Below are 25,094 nucleotides of genomic sequence, written 5' to 3' on the forward strand. Positions count from 1 at the left end.
ATGAAAATGTCATGTGAATGAAGTTGCATTCTTCAAGTATACATATTTGTTTCCTTTCATGTCTTTTCTGTGTTTATTTGAAATGCACATGGGCACATGTGCACAAACATATTTTGATCACTTTTGTATAAGAAATAATTTTAGCTGCTTACCAATATATTTGTAAATTACATGATTGCAAATCATGTAATTTACAAATATAAGTAATGATTGCAAATTCTTTGTCAAAGCTGATGAGCCACCATTTTAGGACTTGCCACCTTCCATAATAGACTTTGTGTGGTGAATAGTATCTCTTTTAAAGTCCCAGCTATTTCTGTCAGTTTTTTTATTTTTAAAGCAGAGTTTAATAAAAAAAGCAAAGGTAGAGATGTATTACTACTATATTGTGGAAGGAAATCATGGAGTCTGTGTCATCCTTCACAAGTTTTTTGAAATATGTCATAGTTATAGAGAGAAAAAATTAAAATGTGTAAGAAAGGATATACAATAAAAGGAGAAGTCAGTATGGTCCACCTGTAATATAGAAGGAGAATATTTGCATCTTCCTGATCCTTCCATATTGTGCAAACTAATTCTGCTTTTTTCTCATACAAACATGCCATCCACATTCTCATCCTTCTCCTCATAATGCATTGAATAAAAGTTCAAAATACTGTATATCTGAAATGGATTAAATTGGCAATGCCTGAATACATCTATTTGTATTAGTGCGGAGAGACACAAACATGTATTCTCATTGTAGGAGAGATGTGGTTGATTGCAGAACTCTGAAGTCCTTTGCAGAAATCTGGTTCTCCTTTAGAAGGCCAGGATGGTGTAGCAAGTGTGTCTATTATCCATGTGGTTAATTAATAGGATCAATGCACGGTTTTTCATCCAGTAGAATAAATGGCCTCTTCCTGAACACTCTTACAATTTAAATTAGGAGGAAGGTCACCACTGAGAAAAGTAAAGTTTCAGACGATGTTGGAAGAGCCATAAATATCGTGACTGCAGAGATGGTGGAGAACGGAAGCAGGAAGGGCGAGGATAACCAAATAAATAAACGCACGATGAGGACCTAATGCGGGGCTAGATCGGCTTCCAAACGTCGTTCCCTCTCGCAGGCACCGCTGGTGCGTGTGGACACTTCAGGTTGCCCGCAGGGGACATGAAAAGCCCGCCCGACCAAGAGCCAGCAGATTGCCCTGGGCGCGTGCTGGTCTGGGCAAGGGCCGGCGGCGGCGGCGGCGCGCGTGGCTTTGCTGCTGCCCAGGCTCTGTGTTGGCGGGGCTCTTCGGTTGCCTGTCGCGCTGGCACCGCTCAAGCACCCACCACCTGATTGGCTGCTGGCAAGGGCTGATGAAGACTCCTGATGCCGAGGGCTCCGCTCGGCTCTCCCCCCCTCCCCCCCCTCCCCAGCTCCTCTCCCTCCCCTAATAGCTCTACAAGGCAAATAATTGGCAGCATATGAAAGCGGGAGGAAGGGCAGAGGAGGAGGAGGAGGAAGACGAGGAGGAGGAAGCCGTACCACGCAGCTTGAGCGTGTCTACACTCTGTGTGTGTGTGTGGAAGAGGGAGGGGAGAGAGAGAGACAACCTTCGGTTTTCGCTGCAGTGCTACAGAGGAGCCACTCGAGGACTTCGTGCCTCAGGTTTCGCCGGCGCCAAGTGCCCACAGGTCCGGTCCGCTTGTGTGAAGGCTCGCCTGTTGTGCGCGCCGCGCGACTGAGGGGGACTCCGCGTCGCCTCCTCCGGCGGGCTTGCCTGCTCTGGACGACCCCTTTCCTCGAGCTTCCTCGGGGGTCTCTCACGAGGGAAGCCGCGCTTTCTGGAGGTCCTCATCCCCGGCTCTCTTTCGGCTCTTCCTCTCTTTTTTTTGCGGTGAGTCCCGGCGCGCGGAGAGAGACGGCAAAGGGGTTTGCTGCAGTGATCTCGAGCTCCCTTCCTCGCGCGCGGCCCCCCCCTTCCGCGGTGCTCCCCTTTTCCTCTGCAAAAGCCGCGCCACCCGCCGCCCCGTGACCTTCACGGGCAGCCTCCCTTCCTCCCTCTGCGCGCCTGACGTACGTCGGAAGAATTAAACGCCAAGTTTGGCCTCCTGCTCGTCTCGCCAGCCCGCAAGCCCCTCGCCTGAAATCCCTTTTGTCCTTGAAAACAGGAGGCAGAGAAGCAGCCTGGTGGGGACGGCCGGGCTACAGTGAGGGGCAGGCGCCCTGGAGGGGTCCAGGAGTGTGGTGTTGGGGAAACAGCTCATCTTGGTTTTAAGGACAAAGGTTTACCTCACAAAGCAGTAGCTCCAACCTTTGAAGAAGATGGGGAAGGGGGGGTGAAGAAGAGAGAAACACCTGTGTAATTATTGGGTTTTAAGAAGGGGGAACCCGAATGGAGGTCAACCATCAGCGCTTTCTTATCTCAGTTTACCGACTGGGCTGTGACCATACTTCTGAGGCAACTGGGGCTTTACCCCGGCCACCAAATTCTAGAGGGCACTGAAATATAGAGGTGAATCTACTGGTGAGGGAGGTAGCAAAATAAGCAGCAACACTGCCTGTCTGCATCCACTTACCCTTTTTTGAAAGTGTAAAGTTTTGCTCTGTTTTGAGGGGGTTCTGCATTCTCCTTCTTTTTTCGTGGGGGGCTTTTGCCCATGCAGGGTAGAGTGGCTGGGAGACAGAGCGCTTTGCTCCAGATGCCAAGATCGCTAGTAATAATGCTAATCCTAGCGGTGCTGTACTCAGAGGCACCAGTAATTGCAATGCGACCAACTGATTTGGATTTGGGCACTGGCTGAGCTCTCTTTTGTGATGATGAACCTGATCTGTACAGTTTACAAGAGAAATAGAAGGTGCAACATAAGCTAAGTGATCTTTCACACCTGATCTATGTTGAAATCTGAAAACTTCAGCTTTTTACAGTTCTTTAGAGAGAAGGAACAATATGCTATTTTGTAATGTCATTGCTTCCACGATACTTTGTCTCAAGTTGGTGTCAACTTTGATTTGAAGGTGCAGACTACTCTCTGATAAATTGTAGAATATAGCAACACCACGGAATAGATCAGGTTCCTAGTTAATCCTCCCACCCACCCACCTTCTTTCTTTTAAGAGAAAGATGTCTCATCCAGACTGCTCATTATTTACTGTGCCCTCAATAGAAGAACACGCTTTTGAAGGATAAATTGTGCTATAGATTTTGTGTATGAGCTGTCCAGCTTCAGTTTCCACCAAGATATAATTACTGCACAGTAACAATATATCAACTTTTATAGAAGTTTAGCACCTACAGATTTGGTGCCCTCTCTGTCATGAGGTTCAAGGCCTTTGTTTTCAAACCTTACGGAGTAGCAAAACAAGCAAGTCTTGTGGCATTTTAAATGCAAGCAGGTTTTATTTAACATTTCTTTTCATGGACTACACTCCACTACATTGGATGCAGGTTTCTTCACATGGGTTGACTGTAGTGCCAGCATAAAAAGTCATGTTGTAATGTACAATAACTGCCTGATGGATTATCTGAACTGATCTATTGGGCAGTTTATTGCACAGCATGACCTTAATAAATGATCCAGCTAGCTTTGACAGGCGCCCCCCAAAAGAAGGGAACGGTAAACTATCTCTGAACATTCATTGCCTACAAAACTCTGGAAAGGGTCGCCATAAGTCAGAATCAATTTGACGGCACCCAATTATTATTAATTATTGTTTGTTTTTTAACCATATCTTAGATGTGATTTTTGGCACACAGCTTCTCAGATCTGTTATATGGATTTAACCAATTCAGGCTGCAATCCTGTATGAAGGTAATGGGATTTACTTCTGTGCAGATACACATAGGATTGCATTTTTAATCTGTTGGGATGTTATTGGGATAAAAAAAAGAACTCAGACTGAGCTCAGAACTAATGTATAGATTATGTTACTAATAAGAAAAGATTGGATTAATAATTTGGCCTGTAGTATGGGTAATACAGATTTTAAAAAGATGTTTTCTTCATGAGAATTATGGGCAGACATGGTTTGATTACAAGGAATATGAATCCTAAACTATTATTAGTGAATTGTTTTTTGGTGACATAATAAATAAACTGTAAATTTTTCTTTAAAATCAAAAGATACTGTGGCATTACACCCAATGCACACATCAGCACAGACTGTAACAAGTGAATGGGTATGTATAAAGGGGAAGTATTCTATTGAACAGGTAACAGAGGACCTGAACTATACTCATAACAACAATAAAACTGAGGGGGGAGAAACTGGAGCAAGTCTGGGAGCATAATGAGTGCAACACCGAGCAATTAATCCCCTCAATCAGGAGACTAACGCAGGTCAGGGGAATAGGTGGCCCTCCAGAAGTTGGTACACTACAACTGCCATAAAGACTTATTGCTGGTCAAGGCTGATGGGAGGTGCAATCCAGCAACATCTTTATGGACACATGTTCCCCATCCCAGTATACTAGGTAGTGAAGAAGTGCTAAGCAGCATACACTTCAGCATATACAACATTCCAACCTACAACAGTAATACAGTGAAACAATAAAGAGGCAGACTATAAAACTGACAGCAAACCAATAAACATCTCAGTATACAGAACAAATGTAAATCAACAGCAGCATAAAATTTTAAAAGCACTGAAACAGTGCAGACAATGAGTGCACTCGTATATACGTGCATTGCAGAAAGATTACTGCAGAGCACATTGTTCCAAATGACTGAGCAAGTGAGCCAGTTCGCATGCTTCAGAAGAAACTGCAAGGATCTGCACCTAGGCTTTAGAAGCCAAAATATTTTCTCACTAGACTGCAGGAGTGAGAACATTTGGGATTTCCATTATAGGGTCTGGTAGGTCAGATCCTTTATCTTCCAACTCTGCTGTTATATTTTCAGGGCATGATGTCAAGAAAGTAGCTATGATAGCTTTCTTTTCTTTAATTGAGCCCTCACACAGTAGACTGTTCTGTACTTGTACCTTGAGTTATGTTGCATAGTGTATAGTGCAAGCACACTCTTACGTTACCAGTGCTGGAGTGTTTGGGTGCTGCATAGCAACATATGCTGTGCTTCTAAAAATGTGTGAGATTTGTTTCTTGCTCAGGTGGATGAAGGATGTCTGATTGATGGCTTGCTCATAGCACTGATGCAATAGAATTGCCTGGCTACTGTTTTCATTGAGTTATGAAAGCTTGATTAATCTCAATAGATATGACCCAAAATGACATCTCATTTAAAATTTCTTGGCTTCCTATACCTTTTGGTCAACATCCTGATTTACATGATCCACATGGAAGTGCAGATTTTTTTGCCTGGGATGTGTGTTTTTTGTTTGAAAAGTGAAGTCTTTTAGTTGGCTGCAGACAGTTGTTTGTTTTAAATTGCTTGTGAAATTGATATATTTTGAATCTTTTAATGGTATATGTGAATGCCTCTGTCAGTGTAAATTGTGTCTTTGGGGTTTGCCAGTTACTGATGTGCCTTCCACGCTCTCTCTCCATCTCCAGCTCATGTGTATATGTATGTGTGCATACACACCCCTCCTTTGCAAGCCAAAAAATGGCAGTGAAATCAAAATGTCTCATGTGTGTGTATGTCCTTCGCAAACCTAGTCCATCTAGACAAAATGGACTCATCATTTTGAGCCCTGGCTCCCTGAAGGTTTGTGGGTGCAGGACAAAGCCTCAAATGCGATGATTCTAAAAGCCCATGTAGCTCCTTGTATGATATACAATACAATTTAAAAATTGATTAAAGGTTTTCCCAAGAGGATGTACACACCAACCCAAAAACTACGGGGCTACTACATGACTTTAAACCAAATTTAAAAAAAAAAACAATTTATTTCATTATATGTAACTGCACTCTGAACTGTATTTGTAACTGTTGGTTCCTGGATTACTTTTCTCACATTCCAGAGAAACTCAATTGAGGGCTGTTCAAGCAGATGAAGGGGTGGTTAGCATTGAACTTTTGAGAAACAAAAGCTGCTCTCTTGGACAGTTGAAGAGGAAACATCCCTCTCTTTCCTGGGACTGGGCACTCCAGTTTGAGTATGGACAGGAATTTCATAGGGGACTGTATGATGCTATGTTGCTTCTCCCCAGCTTGTGTCAGTAGATTTCTTGTTTCTTTGTCTGCTCAACGAATTTTGCCCCTACTTTTCAGAGACTCCTGGAGCATCTTACATAAGATCAATAAAAACAGGACAGTCCTTTCTCTTGGCTTGTCACCTCAAAGATACAACACAGAAAGAAGAAGAATGAGGAAGGAAGAGGTGAACAAGTAAATCTCTATCCATAAAAACAATAGGAATCTTATGGGAGGGAGAAATTAAAATATCAGTGATTTGTATAGGGGGAAATTAGGGACTCTGGTTGGCTGCATATGCCTAACAAGTGGTAGCAACAATTAGCTGCTTGGAGGGAAGAGAGGTCGATGCTAATACCAGTTTTCTTACCAGAGTCTTATTGCTTGGTAAGATTATGTACCAGGAATGCAGCATCAGTTTGCATACATGTTCTTCATTCATCTCAAGGCATGTGCCAGGAAGCCTACTTCAGCACACAAATCCTCCCTAACTGATGTTAGTAAAATGTAGTTTTGTATGTTTTAAGCATATCCATAGATAAATACAAAAGCAGTTGGAGATGACATAGGTATAGATGGAGTATCAGCAATGGTATAGCTTTAGTACCAGATTTTAGAAGAGTTGCATTTGAGACTACAATTCTGCAATCCACCAGCCATCATGGCCAGTAGTTGTGCTGACTGGGGATTCTGGAATTTGTAACGTCAAAAGTGACTTGGCCAAGCTTCAAGATTACATTTGAGTTTGTGTGGAGTTGATAGTGTCAACTTCTACATACAGTGGTGGCTCGCTTGATGAGGATAATTCATTCTGTTGAAATCGCTGTTAAGCGAAATCCTCGTCAAGCGAAACGAAAAAGCCCATTGAAATGCATTGAAAACTGCTTCAATGAGTTCCAATGGGCTAAATACCTCAGCGTCCAGCGAAGATCCTCCATAGGGGCGGCCATTTTTGTGCCTGTAAAGCAAGGAATCCGTCCTAAAGCACAGCGGGGAGCCATTTTGCACAGCAGGCAACTATTTTAAAGCTGCCAATCAGCTGTTTTAGAATCATCGTCTAGCAAAAAATCAGTTCCTGAAGCAGGGAACTGATAATCGTTAAGTGATTTTTCCCTATTAGAATATTGTTTTGCGATCGCAAAAGCAATTGCAAAAACTTCATCGTCAAGCGGTTTCATTGTTTAACAAGGTAATCGTTAAGCAAGGCATCACTGTACACAGTCAGCCTGATATCAAAGAGACATAACAGACTGCAAGGTCAGAAATGTTTCCACATAGTGAAACCTCTCATTACTATAACCTTCTGTAGACTCAGAGAGAGAAGGAGAGCTTGATTTTCTGCAGCAGTCAAAATTATAGCAGCCCCCTCATAAAGTGAGTCATGTAGCATGTTTTTTAAAGGTTAACTTGTATGTTGAAACAGGCATATAAGTTTAAGCCATACATTGGTGAGGGTTGTCCTTGACAGCAGCAGTTACAGTAGCAGTTATGCACGGACCACATCACATCACACCACATTAATTTGTGGTTTAAGGCATGTTCCCATCCACTGATACCAGACCCACATCATTGGGAGATCACTCTGCATTAAATATTAAAGCAAAAGCAAAAATGGTGGGCGTGACTTTAATAGCATTGTTTAAACATTCATGTGTGTCAGTTCATTTAACTGACAGTTAATTTCAGGAGGATCACCATGAACTGGAGTTCTGGCAGCATGTAGAGTATTTATTTGTCTCACTGCATGGTGTCATGTTAGTTCCTTTGCAGGTTATTTGAAGACTGCAGAGAACAAAATGCAGAACGATAAAGAGAAAACTATTCTTCATTCAGTGAGTTAAACACATCCACTGATCTGACGAGGTTACTTTAATATATATATATAGGACGGCTTCATTTGAAAAATCACTTAACTGAAATCATGATTGGATTCATTGGTATAAGATTTTCCTCCCTCTCAGCAGAAAGTACCAGCGACACATTAAGAATTCATATTAGCTTTTTCACTTTGTTTAGATTAGCATCACATTGTTAACAAGCCTGGCCCAGCTATCAGACAGCGTGAAGTGGCCAACTCTGGCAGCAGATTTGGTGGTGTCATGAAAGAGCAGTAAACTGTTGTTCAGTTATTTTACTGTATTTTACTGCCAGACAGCCATATGGGATTTTTCCTGCCTTACATACTAAAACAGCATGGCTTTCTTTGGGTAATATGCACTCTGGGTGAGATGAACAGGCTTGCTTAAGATTCATGGCCACTCCAAAACATTTTGTAACACTGTGTTGCTGTACTAAGGAGTACTACATCCCGTGGATCTCATGGGAGCTATTGCTTGTACTGCAGACTTGTTTGTTACGAATGGTCAGTATTCAAGGGGAAATTATGTGTCACTCAGAAAAGCATCATCACAAGTCTAACTTTAAGTATTAGAGGCACCGGTACCCAAACTCTTCAGCAATGCATTCTAACATCAAGACAGGTGAATGTATACTGAAGCAAATATATATTGTACTGAAACAGATCAGTCAGCCATGAGAGAGATAGACAGATAGGTCCTGAAATAATGCCCATGAACTCACTTGCCACATCATTAAGCTGCTTTTTTTCTTTAAAAAAGTCTTCTCTTTCATTTTCTTTCTGTCTTTCATTCTTGACACTTTTATTTTGTAATAAGCTAATAAAAGGGGGGGTGTCAAACAGAAGAATTTAGAGGTTCCTTCCAGTTCATAATGATTATTCAATAGCCATGATTCTGTTTTGTGATGTTTCTTGTGTTCTGACACATTTAATCTCTGCAGGTGATGTGTGATAACTAAAATTTAAATAGTGGGAGAAAGAGTGGTGACCTGTATGCTTTCTCAGTCTGCTCACTATGAGCTGTCTGGGGACTAACTGTGGTGGGCAGCATGCCATTTAGTGTGATCCTCATATCCAAATGGCATACCAATCTCAAGCAAGCCTATTTAGTCTAGCTCCCTCCACTGTCAATATTCTGAAGTGGTTTAATAAATAAAGTGCTTCAGGATACTGGCGAACTGAATACTTCCTTTGCTCCTTATTATGATTATGATTATTTCTCTGCCAGGCCATCACTGATGTGCTTAATCACTTAGATTAAATTTTTAAAAAATATTTGCCTTTATATTTAGCAATTTATATAAATCAGGGGTCTCAAACATGTGGCCCGGGGGCCATTTGTGCCCCCCAGATGATAGTTTGTGGCCCTCACCTTGCCTGCCCCCCCAAAGCGCCCACACATCCTCTGCTGTCAAGAGTAAAAAAAAAAGCCTTGCCTCGCTCGCCGGCTCTCTCCCAAGACAGCACCTCTTGCACCCTCCATCCAGAACTGCAGCCTGCCAGCCAGCCCACCTGTCTGTCGGATAAGGAAACTCCTGGGCAGCTTCCTCGGGCTCTTGCTTTGCTTGGCGGAAAATCTGATGCGGCCCAGCCTTACCCAGACTCAGCCTCTAGTGGCCCCCAGGTAAATTGAGTTTAAAACCCCTGATATAAATATTTATATATAACTGCTGGTCAAAACCATGCCTGCAGGCAGTTTATCAATTGGCACTGTACACAAGACAAAGGAAAAAATGTTTTTTAAAATTTATTCTAAGTGATTAAGTGCATCAACTAGCAGAGGTTTAAAAAAATCACTTATCCTGGCCCTCTACAGATCACTTTGATGTTTAAAACTGCCTAGATGATGACTGCCTAGAGTGGTCATCTGACCAGATAGGCAGGGTAAAAATACAATCAATCAATCAATCAATCAAGAGTGAATGGATGAATATGAAACTATTAATTAGAATGACAACTCTGGCTTTGTATAAATAAGCAAGAGCAGCAGTGCCAACAAACACAGGTAGGCATGGTTTGTTCTGACGGGAACTGGGACTTGCCTGTGTTGGTATTTACACTGTATTGCAAAAGCCAGTCCTTGGAAATCACTTATTTAGGCTACTCATGAAAATATCTTGATATATTTCTTCCTCATGTCAGCTTTGCCTCTGGAATCACCTTGCCATTGTTAAAGTGAATAAAGAAGTAATTAAAGTCTTCAAAAGTGATGCAGAAATGAATTCTGCAAAGGAAATAGTGTGGTGCTAAGCTCAGCCCCCCCACCCCACTCTATCACAAAGTCCTGTTCGAAATGATACATACTGTACACATATCCCAGAGAGATAAAAAATCATGGAAGGCAGGAAAAGGGCTCAGCTTTCATCATCTGGTCAGTGAGAAAGGTAACTGAAAGAAATGGTGCTGGACAAACATGCTTTTGTCTCCATATAAACAAGCCTTCTTCCAACCTTTTTTCCACCTAATGTATTATTTAAACTATACTTCTTTTGCATTCTCTGTCTTAGTTGTATCATTTGTACTATGTTAATTTATTAATTACTTTATATAATAACATGACTTTTTCCATGCCCTAACATTAGTTACTGTATTTTTTCCATATATAACATGCCCCTATATATAAAACACACACACCACTTTTCTAACCCCAAAATTAAGAAAACTTAGCTTTGAGGATTCAGCCTCTGGGCTCAGATCAGTGGACATTTTGAGTCCCTGTTGAATCTGAGCCTACAGGCTCCACCTCCAAGGAGGTGTGTTCCAATTGGTTTGCTCAGCATCAGCTGATGTAAGTTCCATAAGGCTCATGAATGGAGGAAGCTAAGTCTCCTGGCTGTAGGAAGCTAAGCCTCATGACTGAAGGAAGCCTGTTTACGGAGACAAGCTATGGGACATTTTGTTCTCTCCTAAGCCATCTCAGCTTACTACAGTGTAAAAGACACCCCTCAATTTTTAGTATAATGATTTTAGGATAAAGTCTCATCTTATACACAGAAAAAAAAATATTGTAATAACTTCAAATCACTTCTGACATATGACAACCCTTTTCAGGGTTTTCTAGGTAGAGAGTATTCAGAAGTGGTTTACCATTCTCTTCTTCTAAATGCATCCTGGGATTGTGCAGCTTGCCCAAAGTCACACAGGCTGACTCTTCTGGGATGCACAGTAAGAAATTGAACTCCAAACCTCTGGCTTCTCAGCCAAATAGCTTATTCACTGAGCTCTCCAGCCAGCTATATTGTAGGAATTGCTCCTAAATTGAACAAAGCAAAATTAATTAAGTCAGCAAACTTAAGAGAAGCTAGAACCTGCTTACTTGCAATTCTGAATGGGCATGACCCTCTTTTGGATTGTTCCAAGTAAAGGTATCACCTTTCATAGGCAATAACATTTCTACATTAAAAGTGACAGTCTTCTGGCTGTTGTGCAAATTAAACTTTAGTGTTAGATGGAAATGACACTACAGCTAAGCAGATTTCAGTGTCTCAGGATTTGTCAAACCAAGATGGACAACTATTAGAAATCTATAAATAATGAGTTTTCACTGCATTTACAGACAGGGGTTAAGGAGACTGAGGATGGTCTAAAGAAAGTATGTCTTCATGGATCATATACTGTAGCATGTATTGCTGGCTGCCAACTTGGATGGCTTTAAATGCAATTGGACAACCTCACAAAGGATAAAGCTATCAACCGTTGTTTATTGTGGTTATAATATATTTCCTCTGATATCAGAGCCGTTATGCCCCTAAGTACCAATTGCTGAGTGCACACAAGGGAGCAGTGCTGTTGTACGCAATAAAAATCCATTGCTGCTTGTAGATTCCTATGGGCATTTTTGTTGGCTATGGTGAAACTATAATCCTGGACTATCATGGCCTTTTGTCAGATCCAGCTCAGCTGTACTTCTATTCTTAATCTGGTCTTTCAAATAAAACCATGCACACTACTATGTTGCATTACAAGCAAGCTATATTAACACAGTAATCTTTATAGAATAAGAAAATAATAGAAGCAGTTCCAAATTTTGGGGCTCCAAATGTTGTTGAACTATAGCTCCTACAATCATAGAATCTTGGAATAATCATAGAATCTTGAGTTGGACCTATAAAGCCATCAAGTCTAAGCCCCTGCTCAGTGCAGGAGTCCAAACTAAAGTAGATCTGACAGATGATTGTCCATAGTATCATAAAAGAATTGAGTTGGAAGGGGCCTACAAGGCCATCCAGTGCAATCCTCTGCTCAGAGTAGGAATCCAGTTTTTCTGACCAGTAACCATGCTGTTTGAGGATAAAATATCAAAATATCTGGGACCCGAATTTGATTTATTGAATAATTTCTATTAATGGGAAAACACAGAATTTTTAAATATTTCAAAATAATAAGCTATCAATGCCAACATATATGCAAATATTTCAATTGTGTCTATGTATCGCAATGCATCTAAATGTTGTGTGTGTTTGCATGTATGACTTAAATTAGTATCTGGATATACAAAAGTGAAACATGTTCATGCTTTACAATATTAACTTAAAATATTGCACAGGTGGTACGTATATATGTATGGTATAAGTCTATAAAGAAACAGCACAAATAAATGTATCATTATTGCAGCTATGTTTATTAATGATGATTAAGTACCATCAAGTAAATCCTGATTTATAGCACCCCCTTTCAAGTGTTTTCTAGATAAAGAGTTATCAGAAATAGTTTATTATTCCCTTCTTCATGGGGGCACTTTTCCTGGGATGCACAGAGGCAACCAAACTTACAATATTTAGTCCCAGAGCTGGATGCCTAACTCACTGAGCTGTTTATTTAATAATAAAACCCATTGATTGATAGCATTTCCATAAAGTGCATTTGCATGGGATTGTATCTTTAATGTTTCAAAATGATTAGAGATGTGAGGCAGATTCATCCCGAGACATAAACAGGGCAAACCTTCCAAAAGTTAGAATCTTCTTTAATGTACCCACTTTGGCTTTGGCACTGAGATTTTCCTGTCATTTATTTGGGAAACTGATCAATATGGGCTGGGTTTCAGGAAAAAGAGTCCTCTGAAACATCCAGTATTGGCCACTGTGGGAACTAGATAGTTATATTGTAAGTGTGCAGCAGTCATTGTTAAATGATAAAATTATTCTCAACTGATATTTGAGGCATGGCATGCCCATTACAGCAAATGAGATGAGGAACACAGTGAAAGGTGAAGACTGAACAACTGTGTGTGTGAATGTCAAGATCATCGGGTTCATGCTGGAGTTGTCTTATCCCCTTGTGCTTGTTCATATTTGATTCCTTGTCTCAACATCACAGCTTTCCTTTCTGGCGCAGTCAATGCAATCTTTTCTTCTTAAAATGGCTTGACAAGTAGTGCCATCTGCCAAGAGCTTGCTGCTTAAAGCAGTCAGAATGAAAGAGTGAATAGCTACTGATCCCCATCCTGGCAGTAAAGCAAAATGCTGGACAGTGGTTCTTGCCATAGGAAGAGATTTTCCTATCCTTCATAATTGTTAACTTTGTTTTGTTCTGGCATGCATTGATAATTCTGGATCTAAACTGAATCACAGATAGATTGTATGCAGTGTTACAATAGAGGAAAAGTTACTTTTTGTCTATGAGGATGGGAGAGACCACAGCCTCATATAACAATACTCAGCTTATATCAACTCAGGTACCTTTCTTTTGCTCTGTATCTGCAGTCCCCATCTTGCATTGCCAATCTACTTTCACAAATAGTAGCACAGCATCTCAGGGACATGCTGCTGCTGCAAGTTAAACTGCAGAAGCCTCTGTGCTGTAAGGCCAGAAGACCAGCAGTCGTAAGATCGAATCCACGTGATGGAGTGAGCCCCCATCATTTGTCCCAGCTCCTGCCAACCTAGCAGTTTGAAAGCATGCAAATGCAAGTAGATAAATAGGTACCACCTCGGTGGGAAGGTAATGGCATTGCGTGTCTAGTCTCGCTGGCCGTGTGACCACGGAAACTGTCTACGGACAAAACGCTGGCTCTACGGCTTGGAAATGGGGATGAGCACTGCCCCCTAGAGTCGGACACGACTGGGCATTTGTCAAGAGGAATCTTTACCTTTACCTACCACAGCATCTAGTCAAATTTATTGAACTTTTGTGGTTGGTTTTTTTTTTTTTTTGCTTCTTTCTCATTTCTCATTTGTGTAGTACTTATGACTTATGAAGACTCCTGAAGCACTTGGAAGCTTTCCTTGTTTGTATGATTCATTGATCCAATAATTGTGTTAAGCCACTCAGATAAAAGTCTGTGTGGTTTGATTAGCAATTATGCAACTACCTCAAAAATAACTGATGCAATCAATAGCCAGGCTAGTTAAATCAAAATGATTATGGAATGGCTTGTGGAACAGCTTGCACAAGCAGAATCAAGGTACTGGATATGCTGCCTGAGTATGAAATTGTAATTCTCACACATGATACAAGCCTTCTGTTAGTAGAAGGCCATTAATTATAACTCAATGACCAAAATCTTGTTGGTTTTCACATAAGGTGGTATAATTTGGCACAGCAAATTGCTGCTAATTGCTGAGGTGTGGGGTACAGTTTGGTCATGTGCCAGATCACACATCCAATTGTGCAACTGATATGCACTCCTGCACATTGTCAATTAGCTGCAATTAGCTATAGAAAGTTATACAAATTTTGCATGAACAGTAACAGAATATCAGTCATTGTAGTCTCCACAGAATAAAACTGCAATCTCTAAACGTTAGCTTGACAGTATATCCCACTCAACTCAGCAGGACTTTCTTGAAAGTCAACATGAATTAGCTTGCATGGAGAACAATTAAAGCAGCCATGTTGGAAATCTTGACTATATGGGGCATTATCTTCGACTAGTGCTTCTTTTTAAAAATCAAAAATAATCTCACTGTGTTTAAATAGAGCAGCAAAAACATAGCATTAATGTCTTTCCTTCTTTCTCCTTGATACAAATCATTGCAATTCAGTATCAGTGTACCTCTTTCAACATAGTACTTCATTTAACCACTGCAGCATTAAGAGTTTAGTTTATTATATATAAGGAGTTCAGTTTATTATATTTATAGAAATTGACATATTTTAGACTAGATTGCATGCTTGGAAAATCATTAAAACACAAGGTTGTGTTTTGGACTATCAAATTCTTTTCTCCATGCCTACAGCTTTATTCACTATTAATCATACTTATGTACAATATTCTAGTATTATTTTTTCTGTGTATACATAATGAAGAGAGAATAATTTATAATGCATTTTTCTGCTAAGTAGCTGAAGGAGAGTACATTGCCCCTTCATCCTGTAAAAGGAAAATGAATGCATAAAAACATAGGAGTGTACTTTTAAATCAACATCGATATCTAGTTCACCATGCTTTTCCTAACATACAAATGCTATTGCCTGCTATTCCAATTCCCAGAAGCATCAGACAACATAGTCCGTGATAAGGCATTATGGTATTTCTTGTCCAAAATACCAAACGTTATCCATTCCATTCTGCCTTTATATCTGATAAACAAGTTATCAAAATGATGTTCATTCCCACCGCTTGTGCCTACAAGTCAGAAAGATATGACTTCTAAATATGAGGCATTATTTTAGCTGTCATGGTGAGGAGCCATTAACTAGTTGGCTACTGAGCTCAGTAAGTTAGGTATTGGACTGCAGAGAAAGGGTTTGAGAGTCTGATTCCCTACCGTGCCTCCTGGGAGAGGATCTAGCCTGTGTAGTCTTGGGTAAACTGTAGAGTCCTAAAGGATTAGTAGAGGAAAGTAGTGGTAAGCCACTTCTGAGTATGTATCTAGAAGACCCTGAAATGCATCACCATGAGTCAGAACTGATTTAACGGCATGCAATTATTGTTATATTTACTGACTCCATCCTCCATGAATTCCTTTATTCCTTAAAAAAATGTTCATGGTGACAACTAAATGTTGTGATAATGGTTCCCATTTGTTTTTGTTAATCTTGACCCCAATGCTCATCATTTTATTGCATTATCTTCCTCATCCCCAAGCTACCTTTATCAGATAAAAAGAAAAAGAAAATTTCTGTCTGTTCAATCCTTAAAATGCTATTCTATGCAGATTTACCTGGCATAAGTTCTTGGCAAAACTAGCTTCAATATAATGGGATAGGATGATCCATTTACAGCATTAAACTGGCAACTGGATTCACTAAAGGGACAAAATAAGATATGCCACACTTTGCCATGGTATCATTTAAAAGTAAAGATAAACAGAGATTGCATTCCTCCCCAGCACCCCGCCCTGTATTCTCAGACATTCTAAATTCAGCATTCTCCATTTAAAAGAGTTACCTACAATAAAAATGCGAAACGTGTAGGGTTTTAAACTGAACAATGTTCCCACGAACATCTACCATACAGGGACCAAGGCAGGGAGATGAGGCGTGAGCCAACTATAAAGTGTGTCGAAGTATGAAGGAGTCCAGAGATGCAAATAGGTAATTTATTGCACCATGGCTTCAAAGTACCAGGCTAGTTACATCTTAAGGCACTAGGAATGGGTAGGAGAGTTGGGTTGAGGAGCCTGGAGATAGAAAGATAGAGAGCAATCTGGACTGGGAAGAGAGTAGATCAGCCGCCTAGAGTGATCGCAATGACCAGATAGGCGGGGTATTAAATGAATGAATGAATGAATGAATGAATGAATGAATGAATAAATAAATAAATAAATAAATAAATAAATAAATAAATAATCTTAAGGAGAGAGTTTCATTTCAATGCAAAATTGTAAGTTGTTGTGACGTTCACCTGTCATGGCCCCTGCCTGACTCCCCAAACACAGAGCACACGAAGGCAAACCAATACTCCTTTTTACCCGCTGCCACCAGTTGATCATTAAATCAACATTACTTATGGAAGGATGAAGGTGAAGGTCCAAATTTCACTGTCTTTTAAATAAAACTTTTTTATCAATTACAGATGTTTGATTATTAATCACAGGTAACTTCTACAAGTTTATTGATAATCAATCTCAACCTTCTATTGGTTATCACAGTTCTTATTCACACTTCACTCTAATCACACCTCAGATCTCCCAAATACCACACTCTATCTCCTTCTCCACTCTCACTGACTGACAGTCTGACTCCGCCTCTTTCTTACATATCTCTCAGCTCCACCTCTCAGCAACATTAGCCTGCAATATGAATATTCATGACTACTTAACATAATAAGGGTGAATGCTACAGTTCTCCTAGCTACATCTGGAAGAGAGAGTATGTGACAGACCACATGTCTTCAATGTTTAGCAGAAAATATAATATGATTGGCTTAAAGACAGTCAGCTGAGAATCGATACAACAAGATATAATGTTATCCCAATTTCTCAGTTGGGGGGCACAGACTCATTATCTGGAGTTTCAGCATGACATACTGTTGGCAAGAAAATCACTCTGCACTAGCTTAGAAACCTTGCTATATTGTTCTATTAGGTCTTTCTGTGTTTAGCTTAAGCTAAGATAGTTTTCTTATTTTCCTGTGTGAGTAGTTCTTGTACATGTTGTCTTTTTACCTGTGTTGGTTTTTTGACTTAAAAGTATTTTACTCTTTTCAATCAGGTTATTCTTTTTCTTATTCTTTAAATAACATTTTAAAAATGCCACCTGATTTCTTTTTTGATTGATGGTTGGCTGCTTGTTTCAAGATTCAGTTTCCTTCAACTGGAAATGGTTAACACTAAGGTTCATTATCATTTTTTACCTGCAGTTTTATACTATCTTGCAGGATTGGCATTCATTCCACAGGTACAAAATTACTGGATTTGTAGTTCCTGAAGTCAGGGGGTTTAACATCTAGTACACTATGGGTGAATTCCAAATCAGCTGAATTTGGCTGTATCTTCACAAGGTGTTTTAGAAGGACTTTAGAGTAGGGACAATTTTGCCCACACTAGGTTTTTTTCTTGGTATTAGCACTGCCAGGTTTTATAGGACAAGACCCTCAAGGATGTGGACATTGTCCTAGTCAAGAAGCCAAATGTAGGAAGGGTCAAACTAAAAAAGAAACAAGGGCTGGAGTTTGCCATGATTGGTCTGGCATAGTTGATCTAAACAGCTCTAGTGAAACGTATAGGACCAAAACATAACTGAACGTTATTGTACATTCACTGCCGAAAAAATAGAGAGAGGAGGAACAAAGTTCATTGGTGAGAGATGTAAGTGTGAAATTAAAGAATTGAATAGTCATAGGTGGTAGCATAAAAATATCTTAAATAAAAAGTAAAAATAATAGAATTTAGAGATCAAAGCCAGCCTCCACTTACTCTGTGGATGTTGCCCATCGGTAGAGCTGAGGAAAAAAGGATTGGGTTAGGCTCTGTTTCTGAACTGAGTTTTCCAATTCTCTTGTAAATACAAGGATGTGCACTGCGTTGTAAGATAGGAGTGAGAAAGGATATGCCAGTTCATAATGTACCGTGCCCTACAATTGACTAGCTCTCCAAATAGAAATGCCTCTTTAAGATACAGTATTTTGAAGCAGTCTGTCAGATACAACTTAATAGTAAGAAGTACAGAGACTATTTTTGTAAGCAGGATGTATGACTCAGACTTAACTAAATAATTGTGATGTGTGAAGTTCAATGCAGTGAGACTTCTTGAGGATGATGATGCAGGAAAAAAGGAACACATCAAAATGGGACTTATATATATATATAAATTTTCACATAGGAAAAAATGCTATCACCGTAATTCAGATTTGTTTCCTTATGTGTAGTGGCAAATTTGGATGTTCTAATACTCATCATGATAGTCCCAATAGCCAGCTTTCCACTAATAAGGAGAGGCCAAAAATGCAGACAGATAGATATCAACCATATCAACAGATTAAGAGCAATCCTTTTATAAAGTTAGTGGTTCTGAACTAGCGTTCAAGAGCAGGGCAGTCTTAAGTACTTTGCATGGTAAAAGCAACAAAAAAGCAAAGCATGCTGCTGATATACTGCCCCGTAGCTCTTAAAGCACTCTCTGGGCAGTTTACAATTTGATTAGGCTACACATTGCTCCACACACACGCATGAAACTGGATACTCAATTTTTCAACCTCAGAAGGATGGAAAGGTGAGTGAACCTCAGGCTAGTACCTGAGATTGAACCCAGATTGTGAGCAAAGTTTTGGCCACTGTACAGCAGTTTAACCACTGAGCCACAAGGAACAACATGAGAGAAAATCCTGTGACCATTTATATAGTCCTTTTAGCTTGCAAACTGCATTTAAATTCTTGTCTCAGAACCTCATCCATCTGGAGGGGAATATTCTCAATCTGTGAAGTGGCTACACATAAACACCGAGCATATTGGGATTCCCACTCCCTGTGCTGTTGCCAGCGGTTGAGAGGCAAGAAACATAACATAGAGAATACTAGTACTTTTGCTTTCCTTTATATGTCTCATCCTCATATAACACACAGATGCTCAGAGAGTTCATCACTCTGTAATCTGTTCCTATTCTACCCCCAAGAGTCCAGGAGAATTCTGAAATACACAACGCAGTGTATCAAGTTGTCAACCCTCTAATCATGCCCTGTTTTCTTGCCTGTAAAAAAACTATATCTGTTGACTCATGGAAGTTCAGAAGTATACAACCATGCTGGATTTGACTTTTGACACACCATCACAATATCACAAATAATTTTTTGAGGATCTATCCTAGCCAATGGATGAATCAATCATTTCTTGACAAATGGAAGTTATAGATGACAGATGAATCTGGCTTTGGACTATAATACTTTTCCATGTCTTCACTCAGAAACAGTTTTTTAATATTTAACATTTAAACACTGATTTTTAAAAAACACCCTGTATTTAAATACATCTTTTTATTTTCTCTCTCTCTGAAAAATATACCTTTCTAGAAGTTTTATCTCAAAATACCTAGATGTATTTTCCACTTGAACTACACATTTTGAAATGAGCATAGATATTTTCTTAACCTTAGATTTGTATATCAACATTCTGAGAAATGTATCGGCTAATTAATATATTCAGATCTGCACGTTAGTCCAGATTAATTTCTCACATATCCCTAACACTGTATTGTCAAATGTTGACAGCTGACATCCTATTTTTGTAGGAATTTCCCCATTAATACTAAGAGCTAAGTGGCAATATACATAAGCTGTCTGTTCTGCATAAGGAGCTGACTTATATCCTCATGAATACAGGTGGCTTTCTGGAGCTAATACTTTTACAGTGTGCTTTGCCTTGCTTTCTGTTTATGCTAGGTTAGAGTCAAAGGTTCCATTTCTCACTGAATCTTGTTCAGCCTCTCCTTTAATTTCTTGGTATATTGTTTAAACTGGTCATTTTTATTGTTTCTCAGAGTGTGGATATACAATTTTGATGTTAAATAAAATAGAATATGTGCTAATTTATGCAATGTTCATATATGTATATGTAAAATACAAAACAGCACCAGGATTTTGAATAGGAAAAGAGTTAAACACTTCTTTTCTACAGTTGCTGTTTGTTTGCAGGCATAGGCAGCTGCTTTCCACTGTAAAAAAAAAAAACAATGACCAAGGAAAAGTTGTTTGACCCAGAAATTCAGAATAGCCACTGACTATGTTATACCATGGACAGCTCCCTTCAGAGTTCAAGTACTGTACAGTAGTTTTTTATATATAGAAATGAAACCAGGCTTTGTTGTTAGACTTTCCATTTCGCTCCAAAATGTTAGTGGTCCGAAGTGGTCCTATGTGATTCAGATAGGCGGGATATAAATTAAATAAATAAAAATTAAATAAATAAAAAATAAATAAATAAATAAATAAATAAAAAATAAATAAATAAATAAATAAATAAATAAATAAATAAATAAATAAATAAATAAATAAATAAATAAATAAATAAATAAATAAATACCGGGACCACTAACAACACACAGTCATGTGAAAAAGAAAGTGCACTCTCTATGAATTCTGTGGTTTTACATATCAGGACATAAGAAAAATCATCTGGTTCTTAGCAGGTATAAAAATTAGGTAAATATAACCTTAGATGAACAACAACACATGACATATTACACTGTGTCGTTAGTTATTTTACAAAAATAATGCCATGTTTGAAAAACTAAGTGGTTTCTGGTTCCATAGAAATTAAGAGGCAAGTGTGACCACCTCAGTAAAAGCTGAAGCTTTAGCATTTTGCTGCTCTGGAGCATTCAGGTGTGTGTTAACACAATGCCAAGGAGGAAACACATTGTCATTGATCATAGAGAAGCCTTTGTTACTGGCCATCAATCTAAAAAGGGTTATAAGGCTATTTCCAATCAATTTAAGGTCTGTCATTCTACAATGAGGAAGATTATTCACAAGTAGAAATCATTCAGTCTTCCTAGGAGCGGACGTCCAAGAAAATTCACCCCAAGGTCAGACTGTGCAATGCTCAGAGAAATGGCAAAAATCCCAAGAGTTACATCTCAGACTTTACAGGCATCAGTTAGCGTGTTAAATGTTAAAGTTCATGACAGTACAATTAGAAAATTGTACAATTAGAACATTATACTCTGTATGTTTGTTATTTTGATTTTGCATTTGACTTTGTATAATCATGTTATATTGGTAACTGAACGTTGTATTTTTGTTCCAATTTGTTTGACTATGTTTTATATTTTATTTGTTATTATCTCATTGAGTGTAAACTGTAGCCAGATGGACAGTATAGAAAACTTAACAAATAAAATAAATAAATAAATAAAAAGACTGTACAAGTATGGTTTGTTTGGAAGGGTTGCCAGGAGAAAGCCTCTTCTCTCTTAAAAGGACATGGCAGCATGACAGGTTTGTAAAGCTGCATCTGGACAAACCATAAGACTTCTGGAACAATGTTCTTTGGACAGGCAAGACCATAGTGGAGATGTTTGGCCATAATGTCACATTTGGCAAAAACCAAACACAGCCTATCGGCACAAACACTCAATACCAACTGCTAAGCACAGTGGTGAAGAGTTGATGGTTTGGGCTTGTTTTGCAACCACAGGACCTGGACACCTTACAGTAGTTGAGTTGACTGTGAACTCTGTATACCAAAGTATTGTAGAGTCAACTGTGAGGACATCCATCGGACAGCAGAAACGTGGGCAAAATTGAGTCATGCAGCAAGACAATGATCCCAAGTACACCAGAAAATCTACAACAGAATGGTTGAAAAAGAAAAGAATCAAAGTGTTGCAATGGCACAGTTAAAGTGCAGACCTCAACTTGATTTAAGTTCTGTGGCAGGACCTTAAAGGAGCTGTGCAAAAACAAATGTCCACAAACCTGAATGAACTGAAGTAACATTGCAAAGAAGAGTGGGCCAGAATTCCTCAGCAATGATGTGAGTGATTGATAAAGTCATACAGAAAATGATTACTTCAATTATTGCTGCTAAAGGTTGTTCTACAAGCTATTGAATCATAAGTAGTAGTAGTACTATTTTGTGGTCCCTCATTCAATAAAAATAAGAGTCATAAGGCATATCTAGTTTTTCACACATGGCTTCTCCATTTTGACTTTATTTTTGTAAAATAAATCATGACAGGTTGTATTTATCTAATTTTCAGACCTGCTAAGGACCAGATGATTTTTCTTATATCCTGATACATAAAGCCATAGAATTCAAAGAGGGTGTTCTTTCTTTTTCACATGACTATGTGTTGTTAGTGGTCCCAGTATTTACTTATTGGAGGGGAAATAGAAAGCTGAAAGGGGCCACACCTTGCTCCAGAGGCTCATAGAGACAGCCTGTACTGCGACATTCAGTGGCTTGTTCTAATGCTGGCACTTCTCCCACAAAGAGGCCTTTGATATGTGTCTCTTCAAATGGAGCTATCATCAATTTCCCTTGGATTCAGGGTCAGTATTCAAATCACTATCCAAACCCAAAGCCTTTGCTTCAAATAGGTTAAATGATTCCTTTTGAGGGTAATGTCTGATAGGAGGAATTTGAAGAGCTTTGAAATTAAATGTGAATACTATTACTAAAGAACTTGATACAGAACTTTAATTATACTTAAAAACATGACTATTCTGAGATGTGTGAACCCCACTCCACTCCAGTCATGTCTAGCCCACTCATTATGAGCTTCTTCTGAGAAACAGTGAAACAGATAACAATTTTGTAGGGTTTTAATTTTCCTCAAAATGTTTCAGTGCATGTGAGATCTCACAAAACCACTTGGGATTTGTGGTAGGAAGATGAGCAAACAGCAGCATGTTGCCTAAGTAACCATAGAGAGTTCCTGACTGTTGCTCAAGCCCTTGATTAGCTCTCAGAAAATGCAGCAGCAGCAAGAAGAGAGAGCTCTGGACATGCCCAGTGGAAATAGAAGTCTTCCTCGAGCAAGTGGCAGGCATATCAGATCTGATAGCTGTTCCTGAGGCTGGTTCCCCCGCTCCTCATTTCACAAAAGTGGAACTGAATACTCATAAATCGATACTGCAGGTTCATGACAAATATGAATTGTAGAAATGGGCAGAGTGTCTCAGATCTGGGACTGAAAAACCCAGAGATGCTTAACTGTCTGCATATCTTTTTGTTTTTTAAAGTATATTGCCTGACATAAATCATCTCCCAGTGAAGAATATGCAGTTCTTTCTGTCTGAGCTGGGTGTTACCTCTGCATTGTCAGTGGTGCTTGAAAGCTTGCTATGCTGAGAATTAAAAGAGGGAAGGTAATTTCTACAGGTTTATTATTACTAATTCCCAGTAGTCTCCTAAATTGACCATGTGCTTTGCATCAATAGAGTATTATAGTTGCATTGTAGCTACAGCACTTTATTTACTGACATACCAACAAGCATGTGAAAAGTAAGAGCAGCATTCAGGATTTCAGCAGTGTAGGTGAACTATTAAAGTAACAATCAGGTTGTCTCTTTTTAAATCTTTTTATTCCCTCACCTCTTTTCACAAAAGACTAATTGTATACATTCTTTTCTATTGCTGATGAATCAAGGAGTGTATGTAGCTTCTTAATTTGGGATCTCTGTATGTTATTTTGAAATCTCCAAGATGAATTGTAATTCATCTCCAATGCCCTATAATTGAAAGACGTTCTTTCTTCACGGCTAACCCCAGTTCTGGTTGGTACTGCATTGTGCTTTCATGCTACCAAAATAATTTATTTTCAATCAGTTTTTAGCTGTTATTATTATTTCAATAGTCTTTAACCTTAGCTGCCTAAGTGTATAAACCGGTTGCTTAGTTGACTATTAGGTTTGTATGTTGGGGTCATGTGCTCTGAACCACCCCAAGACATGAGTTTACTTTTCATGTTCTATAAAAAATTGTACTCTCGGTTAAGAATTGTATTTGCATATAAATAAAGAATTGCTAATTAGTACATTCCATTGTTTATAAAGGACTTGCATCTTATCAAGAATCCATACAAATATAGCCTTGATTCTGGCCAACATCAAAGGTTGAATAGTCATAAATAAGTCTATTGTATCATTCTAAATTTCTGTCTTTTCTAGACACCTCTGTTTTTAAATTATTGTGTAAAGTAGCATTGCCAGATCAGTAGTAGCAGCTATTCCCCTCACCCACCTGTTATTCTCCTGCTTGTTGCTATTCTAAAAGGATGGAGAATCTGAAGCCCTCCCAATATGGTTGGAATACAACCCTCATTGTTCCAGATCATTAGCCAAACTAGGTTATAGTTGTTGGAGTTTAAGACATGAGTCATGTCACAGGTTCTCCACCCCTCCTTCAGTGCTTGTTGAAACAAAATAAAAAAAGATTATAATTATAGTTCTATACATTTACCTGGGATTGAACTTAGTAAGATTTAGTTCTGAGTAAACTTGCATATAATTGCCCAAAATGTAGAAAAAGTACTTTGGAGTAGGCTATATTATCCAGCTGGCTGGGATGTTCTGGGAGTTATAATACAAAAAATAACCTCTTGAAATATTTAGATTGCCTTGCAGAGGTAAGATGTACATCAGTTGCCATTGTTTTGGATTTTTCATAGTGCAGTGAGTTTCTGCAAGTCAAGCAGATGATGTGGGCATTTGTTAGCATATACTAGCCTTATGACTCAGTATGCAATAAGAAATACCTGTGCAGAAATCTTAACTTGCAGCAGTTTGTTCCTGTATTTACATGGATAAAGTTAACACAAGCAAAAACATGTAATAGGATTCCAGCT

The 25,094-nt window shown here is 39.1% G+C and overlaps 1 protein-coding gene across 5 annotated transcripts in view; it reads left to right on the plus strand.

Annotated features, from left to right (window-relative positions):
• The first annotated feature begins 1,417 nt into the window (after window positions 1-1,417).
• ANO4 (anoctamin 4) overlaps window positions 1,418-25,094 on the plus strand; it is a 140,054-nt gene continuing 116,377 nt past the window's right edge. For 3 of the 5 annotated variants that reach the window (XM_073000226.2, XM_073000227.2, XM_073000228.2), the window contains exon 1: window positions 1,419-1,865. The gene's annotated coding sequence lies outside the window, so the exon portion shown is untranslated. Of the gene's footprint in view, window positions 1,866-25,094 lie in introns of all 5 variants that reach the window. The other 2 variants (XM_073000225.2, XM_078376074.1) reach the window with 2 other exon arrangements.

The sequence above is a fragment of the Pogona vitticeps genome, chromosome 5 (genome assembly GCF_051106095.1).
Source record: "Pogona vitticeps strain Pit_001003342236 chromosome 5, PviZW2.1, whole genome shotgun sequence".
NCBI lineage: Eukaryota > Metazoa > Chordata > Lepidosauria > Squamata > Agamidae > Pogona > Pogona vitticeps.